This window comes from Manduca sexta, chromosome 6 (genome assembly GCF_014839805.1).
Source record: "Manduca sexta isolate Smith_Timp_Sample1 chromosome 6, JHU_Msex_v1.0, whole genome shotgun sequence".
In the NCBI taxonomy this organism is placed as follows: Eukaryota; Metazoa; Arthropoda; class Insecta; order Lepidoptera; family Sphingidae; genus Manduca; species Manduca sexta.
Genome location: NC_051120.1, coordinates 11074642 through 11091128, shown reverse-complemented (window position 1 = coordinate 11091128; position 16487 = coordinate 11074642). Strand labels below are relative to the sequence as shown.

Sequence of the window (16487 nt, the reverse complement as noted above, 5' to 3'; positions counted from 1 at the left end):
CTTTACGAACCTATGATATTTGTCACTTAATAACAACATTAAAAGATATCATTTTAAATGTTTAAATGTAACTAACACCAATTTTATGAATAAAAAATGTTTCCGTTCAACCGTTTTTTACAAAATAAGCCACCTCGTAAATGCGAGTTGGTTTTACAATAGTGCGGAAAGATTTAAAATTGTCGGATGTCTGACATACCTTAGCCAAGACCTTCAAATAAACCAGCTCTGAAAGATTTCTCTCACTAAACGATGTTGTTTTCACATAACATTCCAACAAAACAATTCAATTTACAATGGTTAAACAGTTGACAACTAACTCATGTTAACACCTCATTCTATTTTCAAATTCAAAATCAATTTCGCTCGTTTTATTTTTAAAATTACATCTTCGGCCAGTAACTGTAGAAAAGTTTAGGTTGTGAGTAAAAAGGTTTTAGTTCGGTATGTTGTTTAAACATTTTGGTGTTTTGTCATGTGTCTGGCAGCCAGCCAACACGTAATAATACTGTAACTATGACCTGAAAGAATTCCGTTTCGTAGCAAAAGAATGCAGACGCATTTTATTTGTGCGTAGACGGGACATAAAAATATAGATTTATGCTAGTTAAATATCTTTGTTGAAAATAAAAGATAGATGCAGTAGTTCATTTCTTGCCATTAGATGAAAAATGTAAAAAAAAATTGATAAATGAAAAAATATCTATAAGAATTATTCATATGTGAATTGAATTCCTCTTAAAAAGAAAAACTATAAAATGCTATGTTACATTATTATTTAATATTCATGTACATAATAATATTATGTTATACAAGTTCATAAAACTCTGGCTCTTTGCAGATGCACGGTGAAATTTGAACAAGCTCATATTTTTGTTTATATACCACCATTATCATTGTGTACTACATATGTACGTATATGAATTTGAAAATAAATTTAATTTCAATGTATATACAGAGGTACTTATTACTTTATTAATTTAAGAAATTTCATAAAAATTATAATTGAAGTGGAATAGCAAACCTGTGATAAATTAAATACACGTACCTTTTATCTAAACTTTAAATTTCAAAAGTTCTCGCTTTAAGCTTATTGCTTATTCCTGCTGTCTCCACAAAGACACAAATATTGATTTTCATTAATACATTTTTGAACTAAATTCAAAACTATATTCACTATCACACTAACTAAAAGTTAACTTCCGAATATAAGTTCCGTGGTAACAACCGTCTCGAAGCAAAGTTTAGCGCCAACTGAGGTCTTGAGTCTCGACTGGCAGTCTGGCACGCAACACACGTGCGACCAAATGTCAACAAAAAGGTCATTAGCAAAAATGTCAACCATAAGGCAAAGGAATTAAAACATTCATCCTTAAACCTTAAACCATACAGCCAGGAATTTAAAAATAAATCAGTGACAGATCACGTTTGTCAGTTCACATGCGCAGTACGATGCGAATGTCAAAGGTGTGGGGTATCTGGGGCAAGTTAAATCTGCCGATAGGTTCGAAGCTGGAGTATCTGCTCATGAATATTTATTACGCTATTATTGTAATGGCAATTTCAATGTAGGCTTTAAATCAATATTGGATTGGATTTAAATGAAACGGAACTGAACAATTTTTGGGACCGCAAGCACAAAAGCGTCCCAAAAAATTACAATTTTAATAAATTATGGCAAAATCCGTAATACAACCAACAATGAGACACTAAAAATATATATGAAGGCATATGAAAATTATGTAGCCAAATAACTTTCAAATATTGGACTTAAAAGATAAAAACAAGGCGGGTCTCTGAAAATTGTATGCAGCGCCATCTACAAGGACTACAATACTGAAATTAGTGATAATGCTGCATACATCTATTTTATAAAAATATACGTGTTTTTAAAATTACATACGTATTAATTTATCACAGAAATGGTTTAAATATAACGAAAGAAAAATTACCCACATTTCAGTTAAATATATAAATATATGAAATCTACAGTTCCATATACAAAAAATAAAATTAATAAAAAACAAATAAAGAAATTACATAATCAACTTTTTTGATCTTGACAGAAATGGTAAACATTAATAACATAGATTTCTTAAATTCAATAATAGAAACATTTAAAATAAAGCTTAACTAAGGCTTTAAAATGTATAATGTTTTACTGCGATCGATACATTCTACTTTTCGAAAAAAGTCACAGTAATCCAATGGAATAAAAATGTGTCAAAACATTGTTTTTTACTTATTAAAGAAATAATAATATTACTGTCTGTGGCGGAAGCTTAAAGTTTATAATAATTTTAGAAGTAAGCTTATTATATCTGATATTTATTTACTCGAAGCTTACAAAACACATAAATGCAGTTATTAGAGCTTTTTGAAAAGTCAATGTAAAATTAACTACTTAAATAGAAAGTTGTTAATTTTCACCCATATCAGTGTAAATGTATATTAAACCTTTTAATAAAACTAAAATTTAATTTAACTCTGAATAACTCATGATATGACCAATCAGTCATTGCACTGCATTATAAAAAATTCAAGAAGTACATCAAAAACAGCACTCACCTTAACAAAATCCCATCTCCAGAATACTCCTGGAGGTACACTACGGCTTGCAAAATAAATTAGTAAAAAAAAACTCGTAATTTTTTAATTATATCGTATGTAATGTGGCGGAGGAAGCTGCGGCTTCAGCCACGGGCGCGGTACTGAGCCCGGGCGGGGGCAGGTGTAGCGGGCGGGGGCATCTCTATTGATCGAGAGAGCGCGCAGCATCCATAGACCTGGATGTTTCAGCCTGGAGGATATTGAGGCTGTAGGGCAGGGCAGTCTACATTGCGGCTTTGGAACTTTGAAAAAAGACTTCAAAGAGATCAAACGTTCATCTCGGCTTGGTTCGTTAGTGACCGTGGTCAGTTTTTACATTTTTTTGCTCAAATCGATTGATATCACAATTAGGCCTATAAGTATAATTAAATAATCTTCCAATATCTTCTTTAATTTCTGTAACTTCATTAACATCAACTTCACTTAACACTAACAATGTATTATATTATTAACAAAGCAAGGTTACCTTGTCTTCTTCTCAATAACAGCGCAATGAAACCTGCGCACTGGTAGATTACCACATACAGATCTCCAGTATTTTATTTACAGGGAAACTACACCTGGCTTTTATGACTAAATATATTAGCGCTTTGCAGATAAATCTAGATTGTTGGAAGCTATTTTAAAAGCGATTAATTGAATATACAAATTACTATTGGTCGAATTTAAAAATAGTTCCGAATTATGCTGTAGGATATCATAAATGTAGATAAGGGTAAATAATGTAAACTTGGATATGAAATAGATCTGGGCGCCACAATAGCGAAAGGTCCCTATAGCCCGATTTCTGCTCGCTTCCTTTCATTATTTATGTAAAATATAATTATCATTACAAAGATGAGCAGACCTCAATTATGCATACTAGTTGTGTCTGCATAATGCATGAAAAGATTGATCAAGGTGGCAGAAGCCAGAGAAATATGACAATAGTGCAAAGTGGCAATCCATAGTATAATTTACCGACACCGACACAACATATAAGTACTAATATGTGTACATGTGGTCTGCAAATTGTTGTAATGGTAATTAGATTTTACATAAATTACGAAAGGGAAGTCGGTATGGATCGGTTATATGGACCCTTCCACTGCCACTTAGCTTATCACGACCAATCACCGGCGTGAAAGAAATCCTCAGTAAGGATGTTAGAAAAAAGTTACTAGACCTGTTAAACGAACCCAAGACCTCCACGCCCATAGCCGTAATCCGTATAAGATGCTTCTGGACTTTGGAGGCGATCGCCTTCTGTCATAGATCAGTCAATGGATTAAGTTAAAATTAGTCAAACAGACTCAAAATACAGGCGTATGTCTGGATAAAAATTACAGTGGTAACGTAAACCTGTGAAAAACATTTTAACATTGTGGCCAGTGTAACTACTGGACATAATAAGAAGAATAAGTAGGCAGAGGCCTACCCCTTGTGTCGGGTTCCCTTTCAAAAAATTCACTCTTAGCCACTACACGATGATAGATTTATTCCTGAGATTATGGAACTTAATTGGCTTACTGTGAATAAAACTAAAATACCTACAGAACATTATTTCTGAGATGTAAAGTTACGTTTTGTCCAGTTTTAAAAGTACAGCTAATTGATGGAACGAACAGGTGCCTTATTCTTTATGCCACACGTTAATTTGACAGTGCGTAACACACTCAAAAGGCACGTCGCATTTAAAACAATAGAAATTGGTATACACGATATGATTCCTCGCTAATTTCACGAAGATAACATGACCACGTTACAAGTTTACACTGTCATAGACTATACAGCTCCTGGTCAATCGTGTAAAGCGTTACAGTTCCTCGTTAATTGTGTTCACACAACTTTACTTATATCTATGAATAAGGCAATTCTCTTGTAAATACACTATAAAATGTTCTATGGGAATACACCGCATTCCGAAGTATACAACATACATAAACAATCCAATTTGTAGTTGTAATTCGATGATACCCTGTAGTCGCGTGGCCTTTGGTCTGTGGAATAAAATAAGTAAATGTCATCAAACCATTATAGCACATATAGCTTGTTAACAAAAAATAAATAAAACTAGAACCAGGCTTATAATGTGCTAGTGGTAGGATATATTTTATATCCGCCCGGATAACGACCACTGTAGTACACAAGGCGTTAAAACTCACTGTAGTAGCCTCATATCCGGTTCCAACAGGCCGACATAATTGTGTCAACTATCAAGGGATAATCATCGCTTGTCAGTCGCCATTCTATTGGACCCCACTCCACTTACCATTACGTGCAAAGGGATCATTGCCTTACCTATATTAAAAAATCGCATATCAATTCCTACCACTTTATAATTTAGAAATACAAAAGTTTCTCTATGAAAGACGAAATCGGTTGAAATACGACACAAAATATACAGGTACTGTTTCCTATTTCACAAAGTAGTGTTATTTGGAAATTCCATAAATCAGTCTAGAAGTGCTGAATGCGTATCAAACTAATGAGCTGTCAACCATTCGCATATTTGCGATTTAGTACGCCCGAATTGCTCCGAACACAATATACATTGAACCTTGGGAAACCTACTTGAATATTTATAATGAAACAAATAAGTGCCTACAAAAAAACAAAAATAACTACTGTTCTCCGTGCTTACTTCTTCGACCTGTCCTTATGCCACTATAATAGAATAAAGTAGGCGACACGGTTTCTTTTCAAAAATGCTTGGAATTATTTTGCTTCGTTTTTACCACCTGCCTGCTTAACATGAACGCCTTCAGGGGAACAACTATCTGATATCTATATATCTAGTATTTCTTTTTAGTGTGGAAGACGATAATAGCCTTTCCCGCTACAAAAGTTCCTAAAACACTGTTGCGATTTATCGTACTGTACGAGACCAGCACCATATATTTAAAATACAGACTAAAAATTCCATTATTAGTGCCAATTACTGGATAAAAAAGTAGCCTATGTCTATACCATATCCTAGATTAACACTCTTCGCCAAATTACATCTAAATCCCATCTGTTGTTTCTGCGTTTACCCCTAACAAACATCCAAACAACTAATCATTTTTACAAACCTTCGCATTATATTAGAAACATGATAAACAATATACTTAACAATATTAGAAACCTTATCTTACTTCTTACTAAGTTGTAACATCATAAGAAGTAAGATAAGGTTTACTCACCTAGAGCACCTAAATCCAGTAGTCACTAATGCCTCATCTCTACATAGTTTTAGTTGTAACAATCCGAGCACATGTAACAACAGTTATTAAATACCAGTAAACAATATAAATTTCTCTACGAAACGTTTTCAGATTCCTTCAGAACTGAACGCTAGCGCGATACGAACATCATTTTTCAGTTAATTGAAAAAGTTCCTGCCTGTGTAGTGTGCCCATGCTATTTGAAACGTGAGAGTAATTTCGTTAGGTTTTATATGGCGCAGTAAATTGATTGCGGTAAAGTGGGTACAGTCGAAATATAATTTCAACAAACGAAAGACAAGTATAGCATACCTCTATACCAAAATTATTAATGTTATATACTAATGTTTATATTCAACTCGTTTTTGTACACGACTTAGCCCGCTTGAAAGAGTTTTCTGAGATAAAAGTGCCGCTAGATATTTACCAGGTTAAAAATTTGTTTATATTCTTCCCAGAGTCTCTATCTCCATAGCAAACTATCCAAAGCCGTTCGATCGTTTTATTTTATTACTTTCAGATGCGGCAAGGGACTTTGTTTTGTAATATGTAAGGATTAGAGGCAATAATATATTATTTTGGTACCCGCTAGGAGAATGGATACAGGATTGACGAGGTGGCATATCTCGCGTATTCAAACTCCGTCTGGTTAAGTAGTTGCTTTATCTGTGCATATAATATTAATTTTAACATATTTGTATTCCGTTATATCGTCTTTAAGTACTCTCAAGTCTAGACTGATCGAAGCATGATCGTTTGCTTTACGTTTAATCCTAACTATTTCTGTAATCACCACAATTTATTGGCAAGTGCATCATACAGATAAACACACGAGCTTTGTATCTACTTCAACTATATTGCTTCTTGTTTTAACACCGATTGAAGCCAGAAAGAAGGACCCGGCTGACAGGTGCTACGGTAGCTTTAAGTAATAGCACCACTACCCATGCCTCTGAATTAAAATTTTGATGGCACTGCACTGACAGCATTATGTAGATTTGAAATCTCATGATGCTAGTAAAATCATAACTGGCAATGAAGATCTTGAGACAAGAATTGTAAGAAACATGCCAATCTTTATGAAGAATGGCGTCTCTCTTAAGAAGTGTTAAAATTCCTTGAGAGAAGAATTGTAAGAGATATGCCATGGAGAATGAGGACTCTGTTAAGAAGTGTTAAAATTCCTTCTGTCGATCTCTATGAAGCATAGTTATTAGCCTTGAGGATATCTTTTATTAGTGAACATTTTATCTAGCGATGTAATAGACTTAAGGTATCTGCTAGTCCAATAAGTGACATGCACTATTATATAGAACTGAGAGTCTGCTCTTAAGTACAGTTTCGAAACTAGACATAACGACTCTGCGACCTTTATCGCCTTTTACAAACATATGTCCAGATTCTAACTCTACCTCAAGTCACAAGGCATTACCTAAATCATCTCAAGAATATTATAATCTTGTGTCATGTTCATAGGTATTCCTATTTAAATATTCACAAGATTCAGTTGAGGATCCTGTTTGACAGGTAGGTTGGTAGGTACGATCAGCAACAAAAGTCGATGAACAAATACTAATTTACAAAACACCTGAACATTGAAACGGACCACAAATCACTTACCAAAGACGAGTACAGATTAAGGTTATCATTTCAATGTTACAAAAGTCGCTAAACATTTTATAGCTTGACAATGCATTAGTTGAGGAATCTCATTATTGAATCTATACTTCTATACTATTATACTTAGTCTGGCCATAAATACTGTTACACTTAATTATAAAAAAATATTACATTTGAATTTCGAATCTGTCATTTTTATACGATTGTTCATTGTGTTTTCTCATTTTGGCGCCAATACATTGTAAAATATTTTGCGATATTAAAATGGTGTGGGGTGATAAAGAGAACCGAATCGCTGTGATAGCATTACACAAAGTAGGTATGGAGCCAAATGCAATTTTTAAAACTCTCCATACACTTGGTATTAGTAAAATGTTTGTGTACCGGGCTATTAATAGGTACAATGAGACCTCCTCTGTTTGTGACAGAAAAGATCTGGCCGTCCACGTAGTGTTCGTACGAAAAAGGTGGTCAAAGCAGTAAGGGAAAGAATTCGAAGAAATCCTGTCCGAAAGCAAAAGATTTTATCTCGGGAAATGAAGATAGCACCTAGAACCATGTCGCGTATTTTAAAAGATGACTTAGGACTTGCAGCCTATAAGAGACGCACTGGCCATTTCTTAACTGATAATTTAAAGAAGAATAGGGTGGTAAAATCGAAACAACTACTGAAGCGGTACGCAAAGGGAGGTCACAGAAAAATTTTGTTTACGGATGAGAAAATTTTTACAATTGAGCAACATTTTAACAAACAAAATGACCGTATTTATGCTCAAAGCTCTAAGGAAGCTTCCCAATTAGTCGACAGAGTGCAACGTGGACATTATCCGACTTCAGTGATGGTTTGGTGGGGTGTTAGCTATGAAGGAGTGACTGAGCCATATTTTTGTGAAAAAGGTATCAAAACATCGGCACAAGTGTATCAAGATACCATTCTTGAGAAGGTAGTTAAGCCCCTTAACATCACCATGTTCAATAACCAAGTATGGTCCTTCCAGCAAGACTCGGCGCCGGGTCATAAAGCTCGGTCCACGCAGTCTTGGTTGGAATCGAACGTTTCGGACTTCATCAGAGCTGAAGACTGGCCGTCGTCTAGTCCCGATCTTAATCCGCTGGATTATGATTTGTGGTCAGTTTTAGAGAGTACAGCTTGCTCTAAACGCCATGATAATTTGGAGTCCCTAAAACAATCTATACGATTGGCAGTGAAGAATTTTCCCATGGAAAGAGTGCGTGCTTCTATTGATAACTGGCCTCATCGTTTAAAGGACTGTATTGCAGCCAATGGAGACCACTTCGAATAAGCTTTTTATATTTTTAATTGTTTTATATTTATGTATTAAACTGACACACTGTAAAAGTAATAAATGTTATTTGCAGTTAACAATTTTCTTTTTTCTTTATTACAATATTTATGGCAAGACTAGGTATAAAGCTGAAAAGTTTGTTTGTTTGTTTGACCGCGCTAATCTCAGGAACTACCGGTTCAGACTGAAAAAATATTTTTGTGTTGGATAACCCTTTGTTCGTGGAGTGCTATAGGCTATATATCATTACGCTATGACCAATAGGAGCGGAGCAGTAATGAAACATGTTGCAAAAACGGGCAAAATTTATTAGTTTTGAGAGCTTCTGTTGCGTGCGCTGCTTAAACGGTTAAAGTTATGCAACAATGATGTATGATGGGATTGTTCCTCTTAAAAAGTTCTACATAAATATATAATAAAACAAAGTCCCTCGCTGCATCTGTCTGCCTGAACGTGTTAAACTCAAAACCTACCCAACGTATTAAGATGAAATTTGGTACGGGGACAGTTTGAGACCCTGGGAAGAACATAGGCTTACGGGAAAATATATAGCGTGACTTTTATGAGGGAAAACTTTAGCCCGAAAAACTTTATATCGCGGGTGGAGCCGCGGGCAAAAGCTCGTACACCATTAAAAATATGAAAAATAATCTGACGTTTACGTTGAAACCTTCGAGGAGAATCTCCTGTCAGAATAATTTTGAATTTACACATTTGTTTTTTAAACCGGCCAGTGCTCTATAAAATAGGATGTTTAAAATGTAATTAACCTATTCCTATTAATGTTATAATATTACTTTCTAATATATTATGATGTTTTGTTCATACTTAAAAATGTATAATTCTGGTTATTAACTTCAATATATACTATTATATAAACCTAAAGGATTTGTTTCTTTGAATGCGCTAAACTCAGGAACTACTTAACTGATTTTGAAAATATTTCACTAAGCTACATTACTCTTAAGCCCTACACGCTACTTTCTATCCAGGGTAAATATATAGCATGACTTTTGATCTTGAACAACTTTATCACGCGGCCGGAGCAGCGAGCCACGGCTAATACTTATGTTATAAAATAACATTTTAATTGATATTCTGGACTATTGTATTTATTCGGCAATGTTTTGATAGTAAAAAAACGCGGTGCGCTGCGCTTCGCGAGATGGGTGTATTGTAGCTTGATGGGAAACGAATAGGAAAAAGCTTGTCCTTATATAAAACAAAGAATTTGCTAATTTCAGCGACATTTGTATTTATTACAGATCATAAAAAATTCGCTAGTAATATTTGACAGTCAATGGTTTGACTGCGTTCAGCTACTTTTGTAGTTCAATTATGACAAGTTATTTTGAATTTAATGTAATCAGTAACTTATGGTAAATGATAATGATTAGGAAATATTGGAAACAAATTATGTTCAACGACTTCTGTTGCTGACTGTACCAATATTATTTGTGCTGCTAAGTAGCATATTGCAAGATATTTTGTATTATTTTTAAAAGCATCGTAGCCAGTGTAATTTCTTACCTACATTAACTTATTAAATTCAGTTTATATTTTGTATTTTTTTTTGACGTGCACGGTAAAATTACACCACTGTACCTGATGATAAGTGGACTTGGGTCCAATAGAATGTCGACTGACGACTAGAGGTGATTACCCCTCAAAAATCGACATAATTATGTCACTCTGTTAGAACCATATATACACAGGCTGATCTTGAAATGCAACACACTTACGTGGGCCACTATGGCGGATTTTAACACCTTGTGTACGGTGGTCGCTATCCAGGTGAATATAAAATTTATCCTACTACCAACAAATTTATATATTTAGCTGAAAAAAACAGATACTACACTTTGATCTTAACCAAAAGGCCGAGAAACGACAATAAAATAATATAAAAATAACATTTCCCACCACATTTTTGGACAATACCAAACTATCCATCGTAATCGCGAGCGTTTAACCAAGCCGTCAAGCATTTTAGCAAACCACCTCATCATTCAAAACTTTCAAAACAATACCATGATTCAGAAACACATTACCCTGTCGGCAGCAGTTTAAAACGCTATCAATCAAACGGAACGTATGCCAGAAGCCATGGTGTCAGGATTGGGGCCAGGGAACGGGGCCGAGCCCCCACTGCGACAAGTTTGACGGACTGAAAGCTGCTACGTAAGTGAGAACTCACCGCAATGTACAAGCTGATCGATCAACACGAAATTAAATATTGGGCAAGAGATTTTTTATAGAACTTTGTTATAGAGCGATTTACTGATGGTTGGATATATTTTATATCCGCCCTGATAGCGACTACCATAGACTAGCCATAAAGACACCCGTAAGTGTGTCGCATTCCAGAATCAGCCTGTGTATATCCGGTTCCAACTCCTCCCTCCCCCCTTGCATCGAAGTCCTCAATGCTGAGGGTCGTGACCCCTACACGGATCACTTTATTCCGGACTATACTGCGCCAATGGTGCCGGTTCTCTGCAACGTGGATAGCTTCGTACATCTTGCTGTCGAGAGCGGAGCAGACTTGGTCCGACCGGCGCATCGGATTTCGCCCTCGCCGGCATAATTGTGCCGACTGTCGAGGGGTAATCATCTCTCGTCAATCGACATTCTGTTGGACCCCACTCCACTTACCATCAGGTGCATTGGGTCACTTAGCTGTGCACGTATAAAAAACGCTCTTATAGTGTTTTATGTTATAGTCGGATTTCTAATGTATTTAACAAAAAGCAGACTAAATCTCGCTCTAGACAATAAATTACGAATTTATTTATTAAGACAGCCAAGACCAACCGAAAAACGTACTCCTTACATAATATATCTATGTGTTACAAAATAATTCACGTGAAGTGACGGCTTTATTCTTTTCATGCGGTCAATGAAATTGCTAAAGATGCAAACATACCCCTTTCCTTGGTGAATCATACTTTTGTGGCACCTTGGTTTAATAATTTATGAATGAACTCTTCTTCGTGTTCGACAGTAATCATTTACCATCAACTGATCAATAAGTTAATTGTTTAATGGATAAAAAAATCTTTCTCTTATAAAACATATTAGTACGGAGTACTTATTAAATATCGTAAAGTAATATTTAAGTATTACCCTGTTACACAAAGATAAAATGCAAATAAAAAGCGATCTTGTTCAGGAAATATTTATTATAATGACAAATATAAAAACAATAGAAACGATTGAATTGTAGTAGAAACCCTCCGCCGTTCGTGTCTTACGGCACGGACTTTGACCGCAAGCGTCCCAGTTGTAGCCACTAGCATCCAAATGTTCTTGCCATGTTCCGCTCAAGTTTTCCTGTTTTATTCCATATAAAGCGTTTCTTCAACAACTGTTTTCGACACAAGTTTGCGACCATTAACACAAGTTTCTCGTATTGCTTTTGTTGTTTGGAAATCGGCCATTTGTGTATTTGTATTATTTTTAATATTTGCTAGAGATATATTGAAGTGTAGTTATTTATTACTAGCATTACCCACACGTAGTTCAGACATTAAGTATTGACCAGTGTGAAATGAGAAAAGTGAATACTTAATGTCTGTCTGTGCTAGGTGTCTCATATTTGAGATTTGAGAGTCCGCTTAGGTACCACTGCAATGTTTATTTCTGCCGCCAAGCACCGGAGTTGTGTTCCGGTGTGAAGAACATTGTAGCCACTGTAACTACTGGACATAACAAGACTTAACATAACGTGTCTCAGGATGGCGAGCGCAGTGTAATACCAAACAATAGTTTGTAATCAAGGTGTTGGATGGTGTTACTACTGTTTATGGTTGGTCATATTACTTACCATCAGGCGAATGACAAGCTTGTCTCGTCAATCAAAAGCAATAAAAAAAGAAAAATAGCATCTCTACCAAATGTACAGTCAGTTAGCTGAACGATTTCAAACCTTCATTTCTTCATATCAACTTCAATCGAAATATTAGTTTTTCTTTATTTAAAACAAAGTCAACCCCTTCAAATTCTTTTTACTAAAGAAAAAAATACTGTTGATACGAACATAAATTTTTAAAAGCGGTTTGAAAATTTGAATTTGTTAAACTATATTTATGGTTAACTTTATCTCCATCTATATACATTATCTACATGTGTTAATTATCCTTAATCTTAATTTTGAACGGAAACACAAGAAAACCTCGAACATTACCCATAACATTTCATGTATATCAAAATTATATGTATCAAAATTATACAGTTACCTACATATTATGCCCTGCGTTAAATTTCTGATTAACATAACCTTTTATATCAAAAATAATAAAAGGAGGATCACTAATCGATCGACGTGGAAAGGCTTTTACGGAAAAAGCGAGCACTTAGCTCTTCAAATTGATCATTACTTCCAACCCAGTTATTCTTTCCTGGTTTGATTACCGCAGATATATTATAAAGGTTTCACTTTTAAAATCAGGTCACCGGTTTATGAGTTTTTCTTGTACAAATGATGAGACGGGCAAATAGCCTGATGATAACTACTATCCATGTACAGTGTCTACATCATGTAGAACCTTGATGTTCAAGGTAATATAAAGCAACGCTCATATAATGTCCAATAAAATTACTCTGTCTACAATTCTTCAAATGGGAGCATGATAATGTTTGTATTCTGCTGCTGGGCGGTAAAAATAGACAAAATTATTGTATTAATGTTGGAACCAGATATGACCTACTTATAAAACTGAATTGCAAAGCAATTATTTAAAAAGAAAAAGTAGTACTTACATGATAATTTTCTTTGGATTTTAGTCTCCACGGATATTGAACATGTGACATACTTCTTTAGCAATGCGAAGATAGAAGATATTATCTTGCGAATTCCCAGACATCGCACGCCTTGATTAATCTATAAACCTTCGTTAGCAAGCTTAACCACATTGTCCAAACTAAATCAAAAGGAACAAGCTGCCAGAATAGAATTTTATTTATCAACTACCCATTTCTTTATTAAAGACTAGTAGAAAATGGACTATCTGTTGGTAAATCATAAAAAAAGCGGCGATAGCCTAGTTGGGTGTGGAACGGACTGCCGAGACGAACGTCTGCAGGTTCAAATCCTAAGAGCACACACCTCTGACTTTTCTAAAAAATATGTGTGTATTCTTTGTGAATTATCGCTTGTTTCAACGGTGAAGGAAAAACATCGTAAGGAAACCTGCACAGCTGAGAAGTTCTCTATAGGAATTTTGTGCATGTGTGAAGTCTACCAATCCGCACTAGGCCAGCATGTACTAAGGCCTAATCCCTCTCAGTAGTAGAGGAGGCCCGTGCCCAGCAGTGGGACAGTATATAATACAGGGCTGATATTATAAGTCATCATGAGTATATTACACCAAACGAATTTCTATCTAATCAGCCCGTATCCGCCGACTGCTTGGTATAGATGTCCTCCCATATTTCCAATCTTGAGCGAACATTATCTATATCACCTGGCTTGCCAGTATACTACCTGTAAATGACAATTAGTGCCACATGAGCGTTTGCACTATTCATAGGAATTCAAATTCTGAATACTTTTACTTCTCACAATCTTCTCAGATCGATAACATTATACCAAGATGCATATTTCATTTGAAATAAGCATAAAATTCAGTACAACAGCAAATATACAAATATAAAACCTCATACTATAGATAGGTAACAAAATGTAAATACAGGTAACCTTTCGAAGCGCCTGATGAAAAGCAATCCGCAGCTTTATTGCGCGCAATAAACCGTCAGGCGCTAACCACAATGGAGAACGTGCTGTGAATTTACAAATATGAACTGAATTCTTTGGAAAATTAATATACCACCTGGGAGAACCAGACAATGACCCTTGAACGTCTTTTGAATACGAAACAGCACAATAGGGCCAGGACGCTACAGGATGGGGGGCATCCTCGCATCCGCCGCGGAAAATTACTCTTTGTTAAATGAGTTCTTTTAAAGGATATTTTTATATAATTGAGAGGTGAGGCTTGTGGCTGTTATTGTCACCTGTGAACAATGGCAAATCCTTTTGTAACCCTTCGCCTGTTAGTCTAGTGGGAGAGTGCATTGTCTGTGAACCGGGAGGTCGTAGGTTCTATTGTTATAAACCGAGATGTGATTGTTGACCATGGAAGATGTTACCTCACTTGTTATTATATTTAACGCAATTGTCTCAATTACTAACTTATGTTGCTAATCCACTTGGCTATGTGGGTGAGTTTAGTTCTTCTATGGACCTCCTCCTTTTTGATTCTATCGGTAGATGCAGGCCGTTTCTAACAAATCCACTGGGAAATATCTAAATGTTGCCCTAAGGCAAGCCTATTTTCAGTAGTGGATTTCCCGTGGCTGATAACAATTATGCAGTATTATTATTTATGATGTAGCAATGTGAAAACAATGAAAGTGTAGTTTCTCTCGTCCCTTTACATCATTGTGCACTTCATTCAATAAATGTACCATTAAATATAAAGGAAAATATATTCGAAAACCAATCAGTACCGCATGTAAAAACCAATTAGTAAACACTTGATGGCAGCATTTCTGTGAAATCTTTCCAAACACCGGGCTTATCTGTGTCAGATAATATTACTCAACAATTGTATATGTGGTAGGAGAATAACATTTCAACCTAACCGTAAGCTAGTTTGAAAAATAAGAAATACCACGTAATTTGAGGTTTAAAATGAATGGTAGAACTAATAACATATTGCTCTATGCGTGAATAAGTATAACGATTCTTTTGATTTTGTGGATATTAAGACTATGTTCTGTAGAGATCAACACGACTATTCCACACTGAAACTTACATCTTACAAACGAAGCAACGCGGTTTTGCCCGCGAAAAAAAGGTTAGACGTGTTAGCAATTGAACTACCTTAGTTAATACTATAAAGTATAGAACAGATACCAGATATAAAACCTGACATAAAAAAATTTTATGACCTAAGAATCAAACCCTGGACTTCACTGGTTAGTGAGTATTAGTATGCTACAAAATCAACAAATCGCTCATATAACGTAGCAATATTTTTTCCGAAACAATACAATTTAATTAGAAAAATAAATCTAAAAGCCGCCCTGTGACAGGCCATCCGTCATTGTTACAATATGGCGGATATTTTTGGCGCCACAATAATTACGGTAATTTTTTATCATCGATCATGACCTGCTGTTTAATATAAAAATAAATTACATTTATTTTTAGAAGTAACTAAGTATACGTACATTGTACTTCGTAAGTATATTTTTATATTTCGAGGAAATAATTTTTATTTTTATGGGTGTGATTGTAAATAGTACTTAATATGAAAAAATATTTATTGTTAGCTAGGAACATTGTGATATTACTAATTGCTGGGTTTAGTTATTATTCATAGGTATTTATGTCCGTAGGAACTTTTTATGTATTTTATTATTTTCGCAGATCGTGTTGGTGACAAAATATTTTTCATTCACTATGAAGAAAAAGTTTTTTCAGAGATAACGCGTTCCACAGCGATGGAAGATTCACGATTTAAAAGAACTTTGAAAAAGAGTGTCTAACTCAACGCCTATGTTTTTTTTAATTTGTATTTAAACATTTTAAAGAAAGCTATTTTGTCGATGTTGTTTGATGCTGACCACTCTCCCATGTACGGATGCTGTTAGTATGGTAGCTTGACAGGATTACTTAAAAGTATAACGTATAACAAATAGATGCAATTTTATTTTTAAAAAAAACTGTAACACTACCGTAAGAAGTGTTTTTTGGACT

General features: G+C 35.0%; 1 protein-coding gene and 1 pseudogene across 8 annotated transcripts in view; both read right to left on the bottom strand.

The window, feature by feature from the left end:
- LOC115444333 (glutamate-gated chloride channel) overlaps positions 1-2691 on the bottom strand; it is a 39056-nt gene extending 36365 nt beyond the window's left edge. For 5 of the 8 annotated variants that reach the window (XM_030170080.2, XM_030170083.2, XM_030170079.2 and 2 more), the window contains exon 1: positions 1049-1275. The gene's annotated coding sequence lies outside the window, so the exon portion shown is untranslated. Of the gene's footprint in view, positions 1-1048; positions 1276-2568 lie in introns of those variants that run through there. The other 3 variants (XM_030170076.2, XM_030170081.2, XM_030170077.2) reach the window with 2 other exon arrangements.
- Positions 2692-10496: 7805 nt separating this feature from the next.
- Positions 10497-10614, bottom strand: LOC119193795 (annotated as a pseudogene).
- Positions 10615-16487: the final 5873 nt, after the last annotated feature.